A 23,253-nucleotide genomic window follows, 5' to 3' on the forward strand; every position below is an offset into this window, starting at 1 on the left:
CGCCTATCTGCATAGGTTGCAAATGGGACTTTTCTTCGTTAACAAGAAGACCTGCGAAAAAGTAAGTAAGTACGTAATTTTATTTCAACTCTGGTTAAGGAGGCCGATTAGGCCCCTAGCAGTACATGCTAATATGCCGAGAAAAGTAAAATAACTAACGAAAAATTGATAAATGACTAATGACTAACTTTACAACTACTTAAAGTAAGTAAACAATCTTAACTCTTAAAATTATAACAGTAAGAAGATCTTAATAGACTGTACATTGCAAATGTAGCTCTCTTACAGCATTCCTAAATTCTTTAAGAATTGTCGTTGAGCGTAGTTCATCCGGTAAGGAATTCCACACTTTGGCACCAATAATAGATGTAGATTTTAAGCCAAAGGTTGTAGTATTCTTACTTGGGGCGACGAGCTTGTTGGTGCCTCTTAAGTTTTTCACATTATTTCGCGCGATAAACAAGTCGCTTATATTCCGGTAACATGCCGTTTACAGCTTTAAAAATCAATATAGCAATGTCCTGTAGTCGACGATTAGACAAAGTTAAACCGTAGTCATAATTATCATAAAGGGGCACCCGTTTGTTGTAGACACACCTTAACACTCTCGCCTTTCCAGCTTCTGATTATCAGACTCATTACAGTTGAGCCAAATAGCAGAACAGTAAGTGAAGTAAGACATTACGTACAAGTTGTAGAGGCACATTTTCAAGGAAATTGATGGCATGTTCCTAAGTCTGCTCAAAACATTTAACTACTTTCCAACTTTCTTAGTAATCTTGGCAATGTGTTTGCTAAAATTTAGCTAGTTATCGATAGTTACACCTAAAAAATCTAAATGGTCTACGATTGGAACCTGCACATCATTAATACTAAAGGAAATATCACCAGGATAGCTTTTTCGAAGAATAATACCCTTACATTTCTCGGGATTGAGCACTAGCTTGTTATCATCAAACCAAAGACTTGCGACAGCGATATCGCCATTGATTACGGGCTTACGGACCACCTCAGGATCGCGATCACTTAAAAAAATTTGGTTATCATCGGCATAGTTGGACAAATAAGCACGATTAATATAAGAGAACATATCGTTCAGAAAAATATTAAGAGCTAATGTCAACATGCATCGGACAAATAGCAGCAAGTCGCCCAAATTCGTTTTCTCCCGTACTTTCACATTTTGTAGCCCAATATGTCCTAATAACTGTGGTGTGGTTTTTTTGTGAAAATGTATTTTAGTTTTTGAGAAATGAGTTCTTTCGTTCGACCGCTCAAATATGCAAATTTTCACCCTGAATATTACCCGAGTTGTGTGACCTCATGTAACGAATTTACTTGACCTCTGGTATTTCTGTCGGCATAATCCTTTGTTTTATCATCTAAAATTAATCCCCGCTCATTATTGTAGCTGGCAAAGAAATATTTAATTTTGTCTCCACTACACAACAAATATCACAGTAGTGTACACCAAATAAGTTTATTTAGGGAAGCATGCCGAGAACCAACCCGAGGCATATATAGCCCGGGGCATGCATACATATATGTTATTTGCCGGCTGGGAGGTCCGTATGGTGAAAAACTGTGACCGAGGTCTTGAAAATACTGCCCGAGGCCGTAGGCCGAGGGCAGCATTTTCAAGACCGAGGTCACAGTTTTTCACCATACGGACCGACCCTTAGCCGGTAAATAACATATTTATTGTTTTTAAACTTGACGAAATTCTTTCCGAAAGAACCCGAATGATTTATGGCCGTAAATACGGCAAGATCTTCCATAAACTGAACAATTTTTGAGTGGGTAAATGGTAGTTAAAATAGAGGTGATGCAAATTTAAGAGAGATGCCTCAGCGAAACATTTTCATTTCCGTAACGATAAAGGTGATTTAAAAGGCTTCCAAACAAACTTTGAAACATTATTTTTACAAGTATCTGTCACAATCTGACACCTGTCAATTAGAGAGCGCGCAAGAAAAAGAAAAGCGAAGGAACATTTGAAAACCAACAGAACTAGTTTGGCAAGGACTGTCACGACAATTTTTTCTTCAAAATCAGTTAATGATCTAACGGAAAGTATTATTCACTCTCATCGACGATTCATTCATGTACGAAGATTTACCTCTGTTCATTAAGTAAACGGCGAGGAAATTAATTGTGAGTAAATTCAATCTTTTTATTTTGAAGTTGTGAGAGTTTGCCCGTTTGTTTGCTGTAATGGCGTGTTTAACTCTGATCTTTCCTTCACAAAAACTAAATTCGAACGGCACACTCCAACGAGACACAAGGGAATGTAATGCGGCCTTTTCTCAAAAAATTCCTTCAATTTCTGTTGTGCAATTTAAGGTACAAATGTCCAAATTGAACGGAATTGGAAAGACTCACCAGGAGCGTATATTTGTTGTAGAACTTAAATTAAAACTTCGCTCGCTCTTTCATTATGAACAAATTGCTCGAGAAAATTCAGATATTAAATGAATGAAAGTTCCATCGTTCAGTTTAACTGTAACCAAATACCTCACGTTCCAACTTTCTGGGTACTTTTTGTGAACGATTAAAATTAATTGCAGAAGGTTTTTAGGCCGCTTGTCAACCAACGTAATGACACTATTGTTTATACAAATTCATTCTGAAACCAATATTTTTCTGTCAACCAAAGTGATTTGATAGAGAGAAAAGAGAGGATTCATAAGTTATTTATCGGCTTGAGGTAGTGACCGACGTGTTTGCTTAAAAATACTGCCCAGCCGGAAAACGAGGTATAGTTATGAAAAATGACAACGAAAGTTGGGATGTACTCGGCGACTCACGAAAGCGTTACCGTGGCCCGTGGGCAGAGATAGGAAAATACTGACCGGGTAAAGAACCAATCAGATTGCAAGATTCGTTACCGTGCCCTCTAAAAAAACAATAAATACATATATTCGCAACTGATATATCATATACAATCCTGAATTCAATCTGTCAATTCCTTACACATTAAAAAAAAGGTATACATTACTAACATGCAAACTTCACCAAGATGGGCAACCGCTTACAAGGACATAACTACGGTTATACAGAGGCCAGAAAAAACCTGCCAGAAAAACCCCTTTGGGGAAAAAACATGACAGGAAATCTGGGTAGGAACCATGGCCCAAACTCAGAGCAGTTGGCAGCCCATCCTACGAGGCTTCACAGCTAAAGAAAATATGTTTTCAAACTAAAATAAATTTGTCATCAGCCAGAGGTGAACGGTTGGTTCTGAGGCCTAGATGGACACCACGTGCTATACTTTCCCTTATATACCACTGCATCATTACCCATGATGCTCGATCCTAAGGCCTAGGCCTTGTCGTATCTCGTGCCGACAAAATATTTATTTCTGCCTTATTCGCAGACTCATTCGTCGGAAATACCATATTTTGTCTCCACTACACAACAAATAACACAGTAGTGTACACCAAATAAGTTTATTTAGCGAAGCCTGCCGAGAACCAACCCGAGGCATATATAGACTGACAAAGAATTGGGCAAGACGCACGAGGCTAGGTGATATAATACCACCAAAAAGAACACGAAAACGCCTTCAGAGCCCAAGAAAACGCGATACTTCGAGTCATTGTTCAAAATTATCGTCTACGTATGTGTCTTTGGCTTGTACCGATTTCCAACAACCATATCATTGGAAAACTCTATCGTTTACTCCATTATTTGCTATCGTAATGGCTTCTCCAGATCTTAGAGAATGCAAACCCAACTTGGACGGTTCAACTCCGAGACTTTGCAGGTCCCAGCGAAAAGCCCCTCTGATAGTAGAGTAACTAATGGGCTTATCAGGGGCAACAAGCTTGCAAGAGCCCTTCCCTTTAGAAATAGGCTTGAAATAAAATCTTTGGAATCAGGGGGTATCTTAAACAAAACTAAACATCTCTTAAGCAACTCAACGGGGCATACAGAACTAGACAATTGTAAGATAACGACTTCGTCGCCTTTAGGGAGCTAGTCATTCTTGCTTTTCAAAACCTTAATAATCATGAAGCATTCTTTAAAGGAAATATCACTTCTTCTTATTCTAGACACATCGTCAAACCTAAAGAAACCGGCAAAAGATAAAACATACATGGTAACATTACGCAACTTTACAAGGTTATCTAAGTCTGATTTGTTAATAATGTCGTGGATTAAAAGGGCCGAAATAGGTTCTTTATGACTAAGGACACTGGTACCAAGAACTCTTTTGGACGTCCTCCTCACGGCTTCAGCAAATTGGGTCATCAGTTGGGGAGGGGATTCCTGCCAAGTCACAGGCCCATTTTAAGCCATAGAAAGCAGAATCGACCGCGTTAGGGGAGTGGGTTTCCACTAGAAGACGCTAGGGGAGTGGGTTTCCTCTAGAAGATGTTGTAAATGCAAAGCCACATGAAAAGGGCTAGCGGGAAAGGTTTTGCCGTTTAACTTATCGTTTGCAAACTGATTCCATCCGCGGAAAGCTCGGTTGTATACCATAACAGTCCTATTTGCTTTGGAAGAGAGTACAGTCGTCTTCAGTCGATCTTTCAGTCCCTCAAGCAAGTTGTCAAGCGGTCCGTCCCGGTATGCCCTAAATCCCGAATGAAAAATATCTAAACGAGAGATAAAATAAGGCAAAGTGAGGAGTACAATCCAACAAGAAATAACTAAAGAAATAGATAAATAAAAATAGAATAACCGGGAATAATCAAACTCCAACAGAGAATACATAGACAACTGGAATTTGCAAGGTGGACCACAAATGGGTTCCTTTAATTTCAAACAATGCTGAATAAATTCTTGACACAAACTCGTGTCATAACGCAATACGCAATATTGACGAGCAATTCTATGATTTAAGTCACTTCAAGCCTGAGTAAGTGCCAAACAACCCATAAGCTAAGTACAAAGGACTTAGAGCAATTACGCTGGGATTGACTGAAAAAAAATCACGTTTGCACCCAGAAGAGAAAACTTCCGCGGTGAATACAAAAGCCCGCCGGGCTAATTACATCGATCACAGTCTTTACTGAACTTCGTACAGAAGCCTACGTAAGCACAGGGAAATCTGGGGCGGCGAAATCAATTCGAAGGGCTATAGCATCAAAGTCCTGGGGCCTGGAACCGAAAAGCGAGTTTCGGGCTTTCCCCCTGATAAACAGACCTGGGCACTTGGGTAAAAACACGCAGTCAATTACGAAACTGTTCCATTGCACACCGTCTCTACAAAATAAAGTCCAGAAGCAAGAGGACTTCCACAAGGGGAGGATAACCGTTCCTCTCGCCTTACACAATTCCATGTGCTTTACCACTCTAATTAATAGGCACACTGGAGGACAAATCCAATCATTATCGTGCCCCCAATCTTGGGAGAAGGCATCTACTACTACACAGCCAGTCTGAAAAAATCTCAGTGTTAAATCTTGGTACCTTAGCGTTATAGGAACAAGCAAATCTGTCAACGGTGTGGGGCCCCCAAAATAGGTTAATTCTTTGAAAGATAGCTTCGTTAATAGTATAGTCATCATAATCGGTTAAATTGCTTATTGCATCAGCCTTAGCGTTAAGCTCCAAAGGGATCCACTTAACCTCCAGTGATATGTGAAACTCAAGACATATTTGGATAACTAGGAGGGCCAATTGGTGCATGTCAGCTTCCCTACTACCGTTTTGAAGAATAGATTCGACGTTCTGGTTACCGGAATACCAAATAACCTTAACACCAGAAAAATGACTCGCGAAAGCTTCCAAGGCGAGGCAAACAGCTTTGAGTTCTCTCCATGTAGAACTTTAGGCACGCACTACAGGAGACCAGTTCCGATAAAATACTAAATCTTAGCCTTTTACGAAAGCAGCACAAGCCGAATTGGGGGCATCTGAAAAGGTGACCCTGACCGGAAGGGACTGGACCGACCAACAAACCTTGCTATTGAAGAATACCAAGTTGTTCTTTCAGAAACTGATTTCTGAAAGAGAGTCGTCTGAGAGAAAAACTTCGCTTTCCCAAGAGCGCGCCGAATTCACGACCAAGAAAAGAAATCTAGTCATAATACGGGCGACGGAACCCACACAGGGAGAGAGGGAAATTATTTGACCCGTTACAATGGCGACTCCTTTCACGTGCAAAGATCAGAAAAAGACCACTGAATTTGTCATCAGCCAGAGGTGAACGGTTGGTTCTGAGGCCTAGATGGACACCACGTGCTATACTTTCCCTTATATACCACTGCATCATTACCCTTGATGCTCGATCCTAAGGCCTAGGCCTTGTCGTATCTCGTGCCGACAAAATATTTATTTCTGCCTTATTCGCAGACTCATTCGTCAGAAATACCATTTTTTGGCGAATATTTTTGTCCGACATACTTTTTTATGTCGAAAAGTAGTATCAAAACAAAGACAGTTTTAACAATGACCGATATGACAGACTCTATTGAGCTTCTAGCTTTTAAAAGACAAAAGGATGATTATAAAGGTACTGTAAAAATTTCCTTGTGTATTTGTGTTGTTCTATCGTGAGACGAACTCAAAGTCCGGCAAAATTACTTGCTAGCGAATATGAAATATCCATAGTGTGCCTACATGTCGCCACAGTTTATTTGCATATCGAGGCGTAAATCACTACAATTTGTAAAAAAATCTAACATAACACTCTAGCCTTGTTTATTTATGATTTCATAAGACCAATAAGCTGTTTCGGTTATTATATTACGCTTGGGTATTACTTTTTGCCGGGAGCCCAGGTTTTACGTTGGGTTTTCCCCTCTCCCATTTATATCAGAAGCTGGTCACGCAATAATTGATACCAACACAAATTAATATCTACCCTGTATGAGGATTTTGTTTATGTTGAATTGACAATATTAAAATGCGTTACTTTTGTGGTCACTAATCGTTGTTTCAGTAGCAGCGCAGCAGTTCAAAGCGGGTTGTTGCTGAAATTTATAGTGTTTCTGGCTGATGAGCAAAGCGTGAGGCTCTGGGAATAAAAACTCTTAGGGGCCTTTTACATGACATCGGAATGAGTTTTGTTCAAGAACGAGTTCATCCCGTTTGTCACATGATACCATAGTAAAATTATTCGAAACGAGTGATTTCTGAATGAGTTTATTAAGGTTTTCATTCCAGAACGAAACACTTATTCTGGACGACCTTTTGTACTGTACAAAGTAAACGCGGTACGACTCTCATATGTGTATGAATCCTCTTTTGGAGCGAGGGAAGCATGGAAAAAGGACGTACATACTTGTTTTTACAAGCTAAATTATTTTGCATGTAAACGCGGTATGAAATTAATTTCTTTCCGGAACGAAACCCAGTTTGGAATAATGTAAAAGGTACCTTGGGACGGACCATTAGATTTTTGCCAATTGCACTATGTCTTTTCTTCCATTAAGCCTGTGCTCGATTTTTTCGGGGGGCTATACCCCGACACCCTACACAACTTTTTATGTGATGAAAGAATTTGGATATATATATATATATATATGTATTACTCGCTTTTTTTTTTTAATATTACCGAGCGAATTCCAAGTGATAATTTCAGGAAGTAAGAAGCAACAACATAAGGATTCCTATCAAAGCGAGCCCCATTTTCAGTCATACCTGGTCGGACACCTTGAAAACAAAGGATGACACGCAAGCAGTTTACTACAAATTTGACATGAAAATAATTCTTATGCCTCTTTGGAAAGAAAAAAAGGCTTGAACAGTAGACATCGTAAGATCTTTGGCTATGTTCCAAAAGCACTAGAAGAGCATGCATCGAGTTCTGGATGCACTTGAATAGTCTGTTTAACAAATGCAGACGTGCAGTTATTTTCATACCTACCAAATTATGACAAGACGAACAAAACAAAAAAAATACAGCCGTCCTGCCTCGAAGCAGGACAGATTTTGTCAGCATAAAAATCTGACAGATCAGTGCCTAAAAGTTTTTATAAGGAAATAACCAGTTCACGTGAATTTTACCAGGTGAGACTGACAGCTCGTAGTTGGCAAATCGCATCTTTTGGTTTTAGGTGCTGACAGGGTTGGTGGGGGAGAGGGGGGGGAGGGGAGGTGATCGGAAATGAGTGAGGATGCTTGTCGCACCTTGCAGGGGTCAAAATCAGTGATATGGAACCTTTTTACGGTGTCTCAAACTTTAGTGCACTACCAGAGACCTAGCTAGTACCTTTTAGGGTGTTTTTCGCTCAATAAAATACCTGAAATAAGCATTACTAGGACAATTTTAATGATCTGACTTGAGCCTCTGGAGCACATCGATAAAGGAGTTCTTATTTTTGGGATTTTTCAATTTTTTTGTGTTTAAACAGGTACCTTTTAGGGGAAGATATCAGGTGTTGCCACTCCCACACGGATAAGACTCAGGTACCTTTTATAATTTTATAAAGGTACTTCGCCCTCTTATGTATACGGGTTCCTGGGGAGTGCTGATACGTGCAGTACACTTGAAATTTAGCAAAGATAAATTATGATGTGATTTTCGGTGAAGAGAAAAAGTTTCGTCAGCGTCTTGTAGCTACTGCAGAAGGGCCCTTTAGCACTGTGCGCTTAATTATGCGTCCCGCCAGACGGCAGGAAGCCAACAGAGTGCATACATTAGTATAGCAAACTCCGCCTCTGTCTGGATTTTTGGAAGCCTATTGACCAATTCTCAATCGAGGCCTAAGTCTGACGGGACGCCTAATTTTGCACAAGGTGGTAACTAGCCAGGACATATGAATTTTCCAGACGTCCTGCGTACTATCTGTGGTACAATCAATCGAACTGACTTTTGTAAACATTCTTTGACTTCCGCCGGCAAAGGAATCATTGATGGATCTGGACATTTTAGTTTTCTGAATACAGTAATTCTTGGAAGGTTTTTATAGATATGAAAGGAGGGAAAAAAACTCATCTCTTGGTAATTCTGAGGTTGATTCATCTTTGAATTTATGTGTCACGCTTGCCATGCAACTAATATAATAATGTGGAGAAGATTTACAAACTGCAAATTTAATCTGGCTAAAATGCGGTAGAGCATAACTTGATCATCGAAACAGCTAATAAAATCATAAATAAACAAGGTAGGAGTGTTATGTTAGATTTCTTTACAAATTGTAGTGATTTACGCCAGTAAACGGTGGCGACAAGTAGACACGCCATGTATATTTCATAGTCGCTAGCAGGTAAATTTTGCTGGACTTTGAGTTCGTCTCACGATAGAACAACACAAATACACAAGGAAATTTTTACAGTAACTTTATTTATGAAAATATGAAAGTAGGAGAGAAAACGAATTTTGGGCGACTTGCCACAATATTTCAAATTTGTTCGATGGATGCTGACATCCTCTCTTAAAAAGGAGGGGCCCTCAAACCGATCGCTAGGGTACACCCTTAGAGAAAACAACAACATCTGAAGTAACATCTTCTATCCTCACGCGCTGGGACCTGTCTCTAAGGTAATTGTGTACGAAGGCCAGCCTAAGTGGAGAAGCACCATAGGCAGCCAGCTTGGCAAGGAGGTGGTCGTGCGGGATCATATCAAAGCTTTACTCCGATCCATAGAAACTGTGCCAACAAAACATTTACTGTGAAGAGCACTCCTCCAGTCCTCAATCAAACGTAGAGGTACCACCTCACAGCTGTAACCCCATCTATTCGCAAACAGGAACGGTGACAATATCGATTTAAAATAATCAGAGAGTTGGCGTGTAAGACACTTCTCAAAAACTTTATCCAGAGTGACTAGAATCGACACTGGCCGTTAGTTAGATTTATTATGAGGATTGTCCTTTTGGAAGATAGGGCAGATTTCGGCAAGCTTCCGAGCAGCCGGCACAGAGTCGAAGATCAATGATCTTGTTGATAAGAACAGGTAGCGGACAGGCAAGAGCATCAGGACCATCCCGCAATGTTCTTGGCGGTATCTTATCGTAACCAGTTGCCTTTTCTGGATCAAGCGACTTAAGTATGTTTTCGACTTCAGGTGCATGGACTTACAAAGCGGAACTGAAAAGTCTCAAACGCAGAGCAGTGTGTCTGTATAGCCGAGATACTTGGATGACAGGTAAAACGGGAGTTATCATTGTAATGCCCATCACTATCGTTATCCTTCAAAAGGGATGAAAAGTGTGCATTAAAACTTTGTGCTACTTCCAGTTTATTGACAACGAGACTGTCACCCTCCTTAAGATGAATGGAATCCTGGCTGATGTTTTTTTTGAGTGCATGAAAGGCTTGACCGTTTGCCAGAATTTCTTGGGGTTACCTCTGGCGTTTGAGGCAGTGGTACGAAAATAGTTGGATACAGCCTTACGTCTCAATGAAGATGTGAGGTTTCGCTGGGTCTTGTATCTGTCCCAATCTAGCCGGCGCTTAGACTCGTTGTAAAGGCGCTTTAATTTGTTGCGTTTCCTAATTGCCTCAAGTAACTCACGTGTCATGAATGACACGTGCTCACGATTTGCTGGTTTACTTTTAATTGGTGCATGGTTTTCAAGAACGCTACATAACAAGTAACTCCAAGCCCAGTGGATGTCGTCAATGTCCTCAAATATATATGTCACGTCAAATGGAGTCGAATGCAAGTCATCGCAAAATCGTTCGGGATCGTAATTCTTAATAGTGCGTCTTTCGGCGGTTATAGGGAAAGTCCTCGGACAGTTTGACCTGCTGACAGCATAGTCCAGGCGATGGATACTAGGCTGGCTTGCAAATAGCGAAGAGCTAATCGCGGCAAGCCAGACAGTCTACAAATAACTGAATTTTACACAATTTTATACAATAAATATTCACATACAATTACAACACGTGGACATTAATCTTCGTGCTTACAAACATCTAGGTATTAGGATAATATGTAAAGAGGAAAACTACAGACTAAACATAATGTCGGGAATGAGACTAAAGAATCTGCTTTGTTCCGAAACTTCACGTTTTATTTTATAAAATCAACTTAACCTCCCTCTCTCTCTCACCGTTCTCTGTCTCACGCTCTGGTCTCTCTCATTTTAAATATATAATATGATCCTATTGTTCAATCATCTGTCACTTATCGCAAAAAGTCAACCGGAAATCAATTAACGCTGAATAATCTCTCACAATAATTACAGTTAGTATTTAATCTTTCATCTTATTAATTAGAGTATCTATGTCGACATAGGAGTTTTCAGTTTCTAGAATTTCGATTAATCTTGTTGTAATGGATTTTTTAAAAGAGTTCTTGGATGAATTTTTGTGACTAGTTGGTATGCCATTCCAGATTTTAACACCAACACGTGAAAAGGCCTTACTTTGAACATTAAGTGCAGATTTTTTAGTATAAAAATGCTCAGACGTTGATGAACGTGTGCCGTAAGAGTGAACGCTGGTAATTTTAGAAAACAAAATCGAAATATTAATCGGTGCAGAACTAGCATTGATGTCGTACATTAAATTAGCAGTTTTTTCATAATATTGGAATTCTAGCGGTAGAAGCTTTACTTTCAAGAAAATTGGTATGTATGCTCCCTTACTGGAGCAAAGTGAATAAGACGGAGTACACGTTTTTGAAGGACAAGAATGTTATTTAACAAGGTCTTAGATGCAGTTCCCCAAGAAGTTAATCCATACGTTATATAAGATGCAATGAGGGACTTTTAAATATCAAGAAGAGTTCGATTAGGAACAATATGTCTTAACTTTGCAATTAGACCGACAGTTTTACTTATTTTTGTTGTAAGGGTATAGATATGGTTTTTCCAACTTAGATTTTCATCAATCAATAACTTAAGATATTTCATGCAATTCTCATGTTCAAGGGTAATATTCTTATTTTCTTCATTGTCAGAAATATTAACTTGTAGCAGGTAATTAAGTCTTTTTTGGTATAGGCGGAAAATAACAAAGTTTGATTTCTTTCTGTTAAGTGCAAGTTTATTTGCGGTTAGCCAATCGAATAGGTTGTTCAATTCAATGTTTACAATTAATTCCAATATCTTAAGATTTTCGTTAGAGTAAAGGACATAAGTATCATCCGCAAAAAGAACAAATTTAAGTTTCCTGGAGCAATATTGAATATCATTGACATATTGCAAACAGAGGAGCGGCCCTGAAACGGACCCTTGAGGTACACCACAGCTAACTACTTCTTTATCCGAAATATAAGAGTTAATCTCAGTTGTTTGAGTACGATTTGTGAAATATGAGGAAAACCACTGATTGTCAATTCCTCGAAGGCCGTAATAATTAAGTTTATCAAGTAATATTTTATGGTCCACCGTGTCAAAAGCTTTCTTAAGGTCGATGAACACCCACAAGAAAAAAGTATTTTATCCATATTGGTACGATGGATTCCACCATGTTAAGTATAGCATGTTCAGTTGAATATCCTTGGCGAAACCGTATTGGGATGAAGATAATAGTTGGTGTTTTTGTATGAAAACTTTCATTCTGTTATGCATAATTTCTCAAAAATCCTGTTGAAGTTTGACAGTAATGAAATCGGTCTATAATTGCAGGCATCTTTTTTATCATCAGCTTTGTAGACGGGTATAACTTTGGACATTTTCAGTTTAGAAGGGTATGCCCCCAGACTGACAGACTTGTTGAGAAAATTTGCAAGGACAGGGGATATTATGTCACAAGAGCGTTTAAGAAGTTATGCAGAACAAGAGTAAAGGCCAGATGACTTATTGTTCGGTATGGATAAAATTTCAAGCTTCACTTCATGCGGAGTAACAGGTTTAAAGAAGAATGAGGTGTCAGGTGGTTTGGAGTTACAAAGATAGTCCATATAAGGATGCGCAGCTTGCGGCAGTTTGGTTGCTAAGTTATTACAGATGAGAAATACTTATTTATAAACGTTGGGCATACGCAATGGGTCATTGATAACACTACTGACTTCCAAAACCGTCGTCAAGATACACAAAACTAGTATGCTCCATGGAAAACCAGCGCTTCAATAAGAGGCGCTATAATTTGGTGAAACAATAACTAGCGCTACTAAGGCCGAAAGGCAAAACTGTAAAGGTGAAATATTTGAGCACGCCATCGATTGACAACGCAAAGCCGAGAAACGCTTGATGCTCTGAGCAGATATCCACGTGGTGCTACCCCGATTTAAAGCCCCATGTAAAACACCAGTGGCCTTCCTCTGGGACTTGAGACAAAGAGGGAAGATCTTAATACTTGAACTTAAATTTGACCACATAATTGTTAACGTGTCTTGGATAAATTGCTAAGCGCAGCTGTTTTACCCTCTGCTACTGCTAAGGGGTTAACACAGAATATAGGAACGCTGTGTTCAACGATGCAGCCATGAGCTATGGCCGATTTGTTATTGGGCAACAAACACGGGGGCGGATACTCCGCAAAAGGAAGTCTGAACCCATGCCGAACACCATCTAAAACAAACGCAAGCGCATTTAAGGTGGTTTTCCAAAAACCCATGGCAGAATTGAAACGGCCCTTTCACACCTCAGCTGTTGTTCCAAATATTGATTCGTCAAAATTTCCAAGAAAAAAAAACAAGGAAAGTCATAACCAACCTGCAAATGATGATCATCATCCGACACTGACCAAAAGCCAGTCATCCCCGGTGAGAAGTACTTCTCGCTGAGTCGGCGGACTTGAGCTTGAGCAGAAGGCGCTCAAATGACCAAACTCTCCACACTATAACACAAACGAAATAAAATTAACAGCTTATGCGGATGCGTTCACAGACCCGAAGGACAAACACTCAATTACTCAACACTTTTTATAGCGCTATTCAAATAACTTAGCACTTAAGAGGACACACTGAAACACTCACTAAGAAACATAAAATTCCATTCAGAAACTTACAGAAACAAATATCTGCTCAACTTCGTAACGCAGATATTTTTATAGTCCAAGGTACACTTCGCGGGAATAGGGGTCTAGCTAGGAGGTCTTCTAGGGGGGAGGAGAGGGTCCCCTATTTAGGGTGCGGTGTTTTGGATATTTCAATGAAATTCCTTTGGTTACCAGATTCCATTTTGATTTGACTTACATGAATCTATCTAATGAACAAGAGATACAAAGGTAACCAATATAAAGTAGCAATACACCAACAGTTTTTAAGATTAAGTGTTTCCTGACATGAAATCATAACTATTAACTCTTCACTCCCAAGATCTCATTAGCAATTCTCCTTACTGTCTGCCATACAATTATTGTAATATGATTTTGGAGAATTTGGTATTGGATCAAGTAATGATCCTCCAGTTGATACTATTCTTTATTCCCATCACTCTTCTGCTTGATATTGTATTGATATTGTAAGGAGAAATTCTGTCTTGGTCACTCATGAGAGTTATAGGGTTAAAGGGATTTAAATACCCATGGCTCTTTTACACCCTTAGCATCTCCATAAAAAGTGAAAAGTTTATCTAAAGTGTTATTCATTATAGCTGAATGAAACTAACTCTCATTTATGGGTACCATGGAAGGGATTGGAAGGTAAAGTTGCCTCTCGGACACGGAATATTCCTTGTAAACAAGAGAAAAATGGATTGGAAGGTAAAGTTACCTCTTGGACACTGGAATGTTCCCTGTAAACAAGAGAAAATTGGATTGGAAGGTTTAAAGCTACCTCTTAGACACTGGAATATTCCCTGTACCCAACAAGAGTGAAAAATGCACTTATTAGGATGAAGGGCTTGAAAATTCCCATTGATAGGGTTGTTTTGTTTACACCTAGTCTCATCACTGCTTTTACCACAATGAGTATTTTGTTTGGTATGTTTACACAAAACTGTAGTTCCTCTAATATTTTGTACTTTAATATGAACGGGTTACATGCCCTGTCAATATTAGCGAGTTGGCTTGTAGGCCTTGGAGCTGGATATTCAAAACTGTAAAAAACACCAGTTTGTACTGGCAGAGTCTCGCCGGATTCCCATTTGGCCTTTTTGGGGCAGGCCCATGGTGAAGGTGGGTGAAAGACGACCCCTCATCAAGCGTAGGGTAAGGCGACATGGAGAAATGTCACAGATAAGGGGCCCACTCGTTCAAAAGGTGAATAATGACTATCGATATGGATGGGATGATTATTCGCCAGCGGGAGGTCATGTATTAGGAAAAAGCTGTGCCCGAGGTAGTGAGTAACCGCCAGCGGCTGTGAGGCTTTGAGGGCAGTACTCAAGACCAGAGGGCACAGTTTTTCCTAAGTAAGGACGAACTAGGCTGGTGAATAACATTTAAATTTTTTTCCTTAAATTAACAAAAATTCTTTCTAAAGAACCCGAATGCATTAGGGCTGTGAGACCAAGCAAGATCTACCATAAAATGAATAATTTGTTAGCAAGTAAATGGTTACGTTAAAATAGAGGGTGATGCAAATAAAGAGAGAGGAGTCATCGACACATTTTCATTTGTGCGCACTGATAAAGGTGATTTAAAAGGCCTTTCAAACAACTTCGAAAACGTATTGTACATTAGGGTATCTGTCCACACTGTGGACACCTTGCCAATTAGAGAGCGCGTAAGAAAGAAAAACGCAGGTACACTTTTGCAAAAAACAAAGGAACAATAGTTTAGCAAACCAGTAATTGAGGCTTAACAAACGAGCTGTGAAAACGTAAATTAGCCACCGTAAAGGGTTTTAAAAAAGAGACCTTCGAGCGTCATGCTCTTCGTCGGAGCGATTGCCGACAAAAAAAACTATAATAAAGGGTTATATTAACTAAGCGTTTCGAAACTGAACATTCCAGCCACCTTTAAAGGCGGCTATATAACTGATTGCTTTAACTAAAAACATAAAACAGGGTTGAAAACGCTTTTCGCGGAATAAAAACTAAAAAGTCAATAAAATGAAAAGTTCTCTTAAGATTTGCTGTTCACAGATCACTGCTCAGGCAGCTTCCAACAACAACATTTTGTCGATGGGAATGCACAAGGACAGAGGGAACTTGGTTTTAGCGTGACACTCCGCACCAGGCCATCACTCGGATTTGGAAAAGCCTCCAAGATACGCCCAAGCGGCTAGGAACCTTCTCGGTGTTTTTTTTTTTTTTTCCATCCCCCCAACAAGGAGCACGACGTCGCCAACTGCAAAAGTTGCGGGTAGTATGATTCCACTTTGACCTTTGCTGGAGCGACGGGAAGTATTATTGAGTTCCACCGTCGCCAGAACACGTATGTCAGGTAGGAACGGTCTCCATCTTTGTCGGGAATAGCGGTCCTCTTCAGCGAAGACACCCGGGGAGCAGGGTAGGTCCGGAACGCAGGAGTAGGAGGTGGTTTGGGGTCAAAGCTTCTGTGGCAAGAAGTCACTTCACCAAAGTCGCGAGGTTTGAAGCATCGTTCTATATGAAAGTGCTCCAGTTTTGGTAGCTCGCATAACCATGTCTTTGCCAACGTCTCAAATCTTCGTCCGGTATACGGTCATCCCAATTGAGCTTCTTTTTGCAGAGATCTTGAAGGATCACCTTAGCCGTGAGGATGAAAGGAGCAACGTATCCAAGCTGGTCGTAGACTGAGCTGATAAAGGACAACAGTCCTCTCCTAGTAGCCGGCCTATCCCTAATGTTGATGTTGAAGCTGAAAGTATCCGAACTCACTTGCCATTGTACTCCAAGAGCTCTTTCAATGATGGGATTGTCGAAATCTAGGTTCTTCTGCTGTTGCTTTTACTCTTTCAGCCAACACTTTACGTGAGTTAGACAGCCATTTCGTGAGACGGAAGCCACCTTTCGACAGAAGCTCCCTAAGTTCCCTCGCGAGACAGATAGCACTTTCATCCGTTGCCACAGATTTCAGACAGTCGTCTACTTAGAAATTACTTTACAGTTCGTACGGTCTCAGGACGAAAGCTCGATCGATTATCTTCTGCCGCTTTCTTGAATGCGAAATTGGCACAGCTAGGAGATGAGACTCCGCCGAATAGATGCACTATCATCATCATCAGTTCTTCTGCTTGAGCTGCTAGGTCTCCATTTGGCCACCAAAGGAATCGTAAGGCGTTACAGTCTTCACGAACCACATTGACTTGACGGAACATGGCCTCGACATCTGCCATGAGAGCAACAGCTTCCTGTCGGAAACGAGTCAGCACTCCAACCAAGGAGTTCGTGAGGTCCGGCCCCTGTAAGAGCTTGTCATTCAAAGAACTTCCACGATGTTTAGCGGAACAGTCGAAAATGATGCGGCTTGGCTGGGTGGAAAACAGCATGATGGGGAAGGTAACAAGCTCCTCCTGAAATACCGAGAGGTCTTTGCATATTCCTTCTGAGGGAGGTCTTTTATGCAGGCTGCGTACTTTACTCGCAAATCTGAATCCTTCAACAGACGCTTCTTCAACAATCTGAGCCTGTGTTCGGCAATCGGGCTTCTATTGTTCTCAAGACAGGGTGCGTCGTCCTTCCAAGGCAAGGCGATTGTGTAGTGGCCGTCTTGCAAAGCAGCAGTATCTTGCATTATTTTTAGAGCGCGTTTGTCGTTCTGTGACAACGAAGTTTTTCCACCATAAACAGAGTCGTTGAACTCCATGTTGCAGTACTTTCGGAACTGTCGTCTAGTTCGGCGTCTGCTCTTATAAAATTAGCTGTGTATGAGCCCGAGTCTTGAACTCTACTGAGAGGACCATTTATCACCCACCGACCGAATATCGTCCGGGTCGCGTAGGGACCATTGTGACAGGATTCCCTCACTTCTTTTGATGCTGGTGTTTTTGCTTTCCATGGTTGTCAGTGACAATGTTGTTGCTCGTCCATTAATGCCAAGCTCTTCAATGAGTCCCTCTGAACAGAAAGAAGTATTGGAACCATTATCCAAAAATGCGTAGGTTTCCACGATCTTGTCGAGACCTGGTGCTTTAACCTTAAGAGGCAGTAGTGCTAATCCGGCTGCAGACGCATGGTTTGCCGTCATTTTCGCTACAGCGACTATCACCTTTTCCCTTAACATAGCCATTCAACGCTTGGTTGGGTTGACTTGAGAGGTTAGTCACTGCAGGTGCAGAATCGCGTCCAGTCGCAGCAGGTGCATCGCAGGGATGAAGATAGCTCGAATGAATTTCCTTACATCCGGTTACTCGACAAAAACTCTCCTTGGGGCAGGAACTAACAGCATGGCCATGAACAAGACAATTAATGCAGAGGTCTTTGGAGTGTACGAACTTGGGGCTCTCATCGAGGGATTTAGCCTTGAAATTGACGCATTGTAAGAGCCAATGATTAGAATTACAAAGCAGACATATGATTTGGATGCGTTTTTTGCTGGCTTCTTTGTTCACTTGATCGGTGCGGGCTTCGTTCCGTACGGTGACGCAGGTCGCAAAGGGGAAGGCTTCTTCTTCTCTTTCATAGCTGATGGTGGCGTCGGAGGATGACTCGATACGTTATCGAATATAGCGTGCGTGGCTACTCTCGCTTTGGCCTTAACGAAGTCGAAGTCCGTTCATCGTCTCTCTCTTCTGAATTTCGGTGATGCCTCCTGCAATATCACGCCATTTCAACTTTAGGCCTTAGGGCAGTCTCTTGACGATCATTCTTAGTGTTTCCGGGTTCTCGGCTTTGCTGAGATATCCAGTGTCACCAACGGTGTTCGTCCATCCAGTTAGAAGAACTGAGAATCGACGTAATGCGACGCTATCTTCGGCTTTGATGGGCGGTCCATTGGTGAGCCTTTCAACGTACGCGGTCGCTATGCGATAACTTTGGCCATATCTGTCCTTCAGCAAAGTGCGCGCCTCTTGATATCCGTCTTCGGGTTTCATAGCTAGACAACTCCTCATCAACTCACGCACTTCGCCTGAGGTGTATTGTAGTAAGTAATAGGCGAGCACTGTTACTGGTCGTTCTACTCTCGATTAGGTTCTCGAATGCTTGTCCAAAGGACCAATACTCAATAGGGTTGCCACTAAAGGTTGGCACTTCTGACTCCGGCAAAGTGAGGCAAGTGTACTATGCTGTTGTTGCTGAATGAGCTCCTGAATTCGCTGATTTTGCTGGTATTGCGCTTCCAGTATGGTACAGGCCAGTCCGTCAGTCGCGGTAAGGTCGCGGAGAACCAGTTTGACATCGTTCATCATCTCTCCAGTCTGAGGGCGTCGAGCGATTTCAAGCGTGGCTTACGATCAATTTCTCCATCGTGGAAAGGGACCCAGCTCCTCGCGTTAGGATTCAGAGCTTCTTCTCTCTCTACGCGTTCTGCTTTTGGTTCCTCTTGGTCATGCTGAGGTCGAGATTCTCGTTGAACTAAAGGTAGCTCATTCGGAGGTATTGGCTGCTGTTTTGCGGTGAATTCTTGAGGAGGTGGGAGTGCCACAGATTTATCTTCCTGTCTGAAAAGCGAGGCAGAATTTTCGACATAAGACGCTTCAGCTGCGCCGTAAACGAGTTCTTCTGCTTGTGCCTTTGCGATTTCTGTTTGTAGCTAGAGAGCTTTCTTCATAAGTTGTGGTGCTAGCTCCTCCTTCTGAATTGCCTCATAGCTTCGTAGATTGGCCTTTTTTTTTTTGCAGCTGCTGAAGAGGCGCGAGAGCTCGCCGCCGAACTTGACTTGGAACAACGAGAGATTTTGGAGCCCCATGAGGTGTGGGACGCTCGAGAAGGTACATTATACTCGCTGAATCGTCGGGATTTATCTCGGTATCCGGCCCCGCCGTAATGGCACGTGCTGGCGATAATAATCTACCGAAGTCCTTGACGTGTTCCGATGACACTACCCAGTTACATCTCCTGTGATATCCTCTATTCCACGCTTTACTTCGACAAAGTAGGCGTTCGACTCATCGATATCGCGATCTTTTTTTTAGCTGCTCGTGATAAGCGGCGTAGGCCCTCGAATTCTTGCAGAATCTGCACCTTTCTTTTGACTAGTTCAATGTTTCCGAAATCTAACATAAGTTCGCGTATTTCATTTTGTGCTTTCGTAACGATACCTTTCTTTGCGCCTCTAGTTCTCTTTAATCTATCAAAACTTTCTGAGTCGATTCCGTCCCAATCGAGGGTGGGATTTCGTTCTCCAATGCGTGGATTTATTTATTCGACTTCGCTTTCCTTCGACATGTTTTAAATCGATTTCCTGAGGACGTGATCGTTTGTTACATATCTTGCCGTTTGTCACGTCGTGAATTTCCACACGTGAAAGCGGGGTCGAAGGTTTGATGCGACAAATGGCTATTTCTTCAATAACTTCGCTTAAAAACTCGAACCAAACGTGGTAGATGTAAGAATAACTGGAGATTTGCCAAACTCGAACGAATGTAACCTCAAAAGGTTACCCAAAACATCGAGCGGACAATTCGAACGCACACAGTGATCTTTATTGTTTTTAGATGCTAGCGCTAAGACGAAATTTGCTTGATGAGAGTAGCGGTTGAGGTTGCGTGCGTGTGGTTCGAACTAAAGGAAATTACAACAGAAAGAAACTAAGAAAAATGCGTTGCTAAATGTAACATTAACCTAACTAGAAATGAAGCGATTGCACGGAAAACAGAATACGAAAACTATACCAATAATACATACAAAAGGTAAATAACGTAAATGTAAAAGAAATTAAAACTTACTTTGGTCTAGCTCCTAACGGCAGTAAATAACGGTAGCAAATTGTAGCCATTATCTAGCAGCGACGATTTAGCAGTGATGATTTAGCAGCGATGACTAAAAGCGACGATTGAAATAGAATCTTTACACGTGCACTTAAGTGGAAATTTGATCGGAGATAACAAACTTACTGTAATAATCATTAACTAACGAAAGACTTAGAAATGAATCAGAACAAAGCTATAATAAGGTGTAATTAACTAAGTGTTTCGAAACTAACACGAAGATTTACCTCCGTTCAGTAAGTAAATGGCAAGGAAAGTAACTGTAAGTAAATTCAAATATTTGATTTTGAAGTTGTGAGAGTTTGCTCGTTTTGTTTACTGCATTGGCATGTGTAAATCTGGGTCTTTTCTCCACAAAAACCATATTCGAATGGGACACTTCAATTAGGCACAAGGGGATTAATGCGGCTTTTTCTTGTTGAATTCCCAAATTTCTAAACTGAACGGACTTGGAAAGACTCAGCAAAAGGGTCTTTGTAGTAGAACTTAAAACTTCGCTCGCCTTTTAACTACGAACAAATTGTGAGAGAATTCAGATATTAAATGAATGAAAGTTTTATCGATGAATTCAATTGTAACCAAATTCCTCACGTTTTAACTTTCTAGGTACTTTCTGTGAAGGATTCAAATTATTTACAGGCGGGTTTTAGGCCGCTTGTCAACCAATTTAATGACACTTTTTCTCATACGAATACGAATTCATTTCGAAACCAATATTTTTCTGTTCACCAAAGTGATTTGAGAGAGAGAGAAAAGAGAGGATCAATAAGTTATTTATCGCTTGAGGTAGTGACCAACGTCTTTGCTTAAAAATACTGCCCAGCGGAAAAACAAGATATTTTTATGAAAAAATGGCTGCGAAGGTAGGGATGACTAGCGACTAAATACAGGAATGGCTCCGACATGTAATTGGATGATAAAAATAGTAAAAGTTAATAAGTTATCTTAACTCCTTGCTCGTGAATATTGATTAACCGTGTGTCTCGAAGCGGAACAATGAAAAACTGCGAGTGAAAACACCGATGTGTCAAACAAGAAATGGTTACTTACATAACGAAAGGAAGGCAGAGCCTTTCTTTCTCATTCAGCGGGGTCTTCCAACGATATTCCGGCGATGACTAAGTCATCTGCTGACTAACTGCGCTGACTAAACTCATTTAGTCAGTTTAGGTGGACGATCAGAGACTGGAGCTATTCCTACATTTCATAGCTGACAGGAATGGCTCCGACTGGTGCTTTTAATTTTTTTTTTTTTTTTTTGCTAGTGATGGCACAATCAGTCTTCGGACAGTTTTCGGCTAAAACCAGAAAGAGTAAAATGATTTTAGGAAACTTGTTCAAAACTAATGAAGACTGTTCATCACATACCTGTTTTGGAACGTATACATCTCGTTTGCTATTATATTACTACTGTTCTAGACAAGGTATTTATACCACGTAAATTTAAGAAAGAATTAGTGTACTGTAACAGACCACGTTTCCTGTAAGGTACACGAGCCATCCTAACCTAATTTGCAAACTGCTTTCCAGGCACCATCTGTAATAAACCTCTTCAAATCTGCTAAGTTAGCTTCTACTGCCTCTCCGGTATCAAAGATGCCTCGTTTGTATCCAATACGTCAGAAACAGACAGTTTAATGGCAGATTTAACCAGGTTCAATGGAGTAATGTTTTTCCTTAGTAAACCAGGGAAGCATTCTTGCAACCCTACAGAGAAATAAAAAGATGGTGATGGTGAGGTGAGACAGGTGTGATAGGCAAGGAAGAAAAAATTTCAAACAATGAAGCACAACAAACCTTGTGTGCCATCGTTTTTTTTTTGCCGGATGAAATCGACAGCTACTTTGCTGTTGTTCTGCTCTGATTGCTCATTATTCTTCCAATTCTCAATCATCTCCATCTTCTGTTCCTTGGTTGGTTTTTCCAACCTGACATTTCTCTTCTGTGTCTTTCGTTTGGGAAAAGAAATGTTTCTGGACCTCAATTTTTTGATTCAGGCATTCCCTTTAGGTATAGCAGCCGACAGTGTACTTGTCGTATGTTTGTGCAGCACCATCGAAGTGAACAAAAATAAGAGGAATTGACACTTTTTTCTCTAACTGTTGCAGCGCATCTTCATCTTCACAGACTTCAACATCATCGATCATTCTGAGCAATTTCGCCTTAAGGGATTGTTTTGTCCTGTCTATGGTACTTTCCCCATTCTCGCCCACAATTCCTTTATTAAGACAGTCTCGTAGAGGTTTATCTCGTTGGCGCTGTTGTGGTATGCAGTATCACTAGATGCTTCCTGGTAGTCAGGATCCATGGAGCTATTTTCTGGGCGTGGGAACTGACTAGGGTTGTCTTCAAGAAGCTACCCACATTCAAACATCTCACGACCTTACTCAATCATTAAGAATTTTATTATATGAGTGTCACACTGTCTTTTTCTCTCTACTTTCGCATCTCGCAGACCCTTACACGGGGATTTACTTATAATTGTTTTGATAAAAGCGCCTGGGGGGGGGGGGGGGTCGTACTGATCATATATATAAATATTACTGAAGAAGTACATGGCCCTGCATTAATAAAAGAGGGCTTCATTTAAAAGCATTGTAGAGTTCAATATAGGAAGAACGTAGTAAAACGCTCTTTCAGTTTTTATCTCAGTGTATAAATTATTTAGCCAAAACGAATGGCAAAAAAAACAATAAAAAATAAAAAAAAATAAAATAATGAACG

General features: G+C 40.8%; 1 protein-coding gene across 2 annotated transcripts in view; it reads right to left on the reverse strand.

The window, feature by feature from the left end:
* The window catches only part of LOC131786192 (uncharacterized), a 164,809-nt gene that overhangs the window by 75,133 nt on the left and 66,423 nt on the right, over positions 1 to 23,253 (reverse strand). Inside the window, exons 1-2 of one of the 2 annotated variants that reach the window (XR_010718660.1) lie at positions 14,506 to 14,531; positions 13,505 to 13,628 (exon numbers count right to left, since the gene is read on the reverse strand). The gene's annotated coding sequence lies outside the window, so the exon portion shown is untranslated. Of the gene's footprint in view, positions 1 to 13,504; positions 13,629 to 14,505; positions 14,532 to 14,568; positions 14,591 to 23,253 lie in introns of those variants that run through there. The other variant, XR_010718661.1, reaches the window with a different exon arrangement.

This window comes from Pocillopora verrucosa, chromosome 9, assembly GCF_036669915.1.
Source record: "Pocillopora verrucosa isolate sample1 chromosome 9, ASM3666991v2, whole genome shotgun sequence".
In the NCBI taxonomy this organism is placed as follows: Eukaryota; Metazoa; Cnidaria; class Anthozoa; order Scleractinia; family Pocilloporidae; genus Pocillopora; species Pocillopora verrucosa.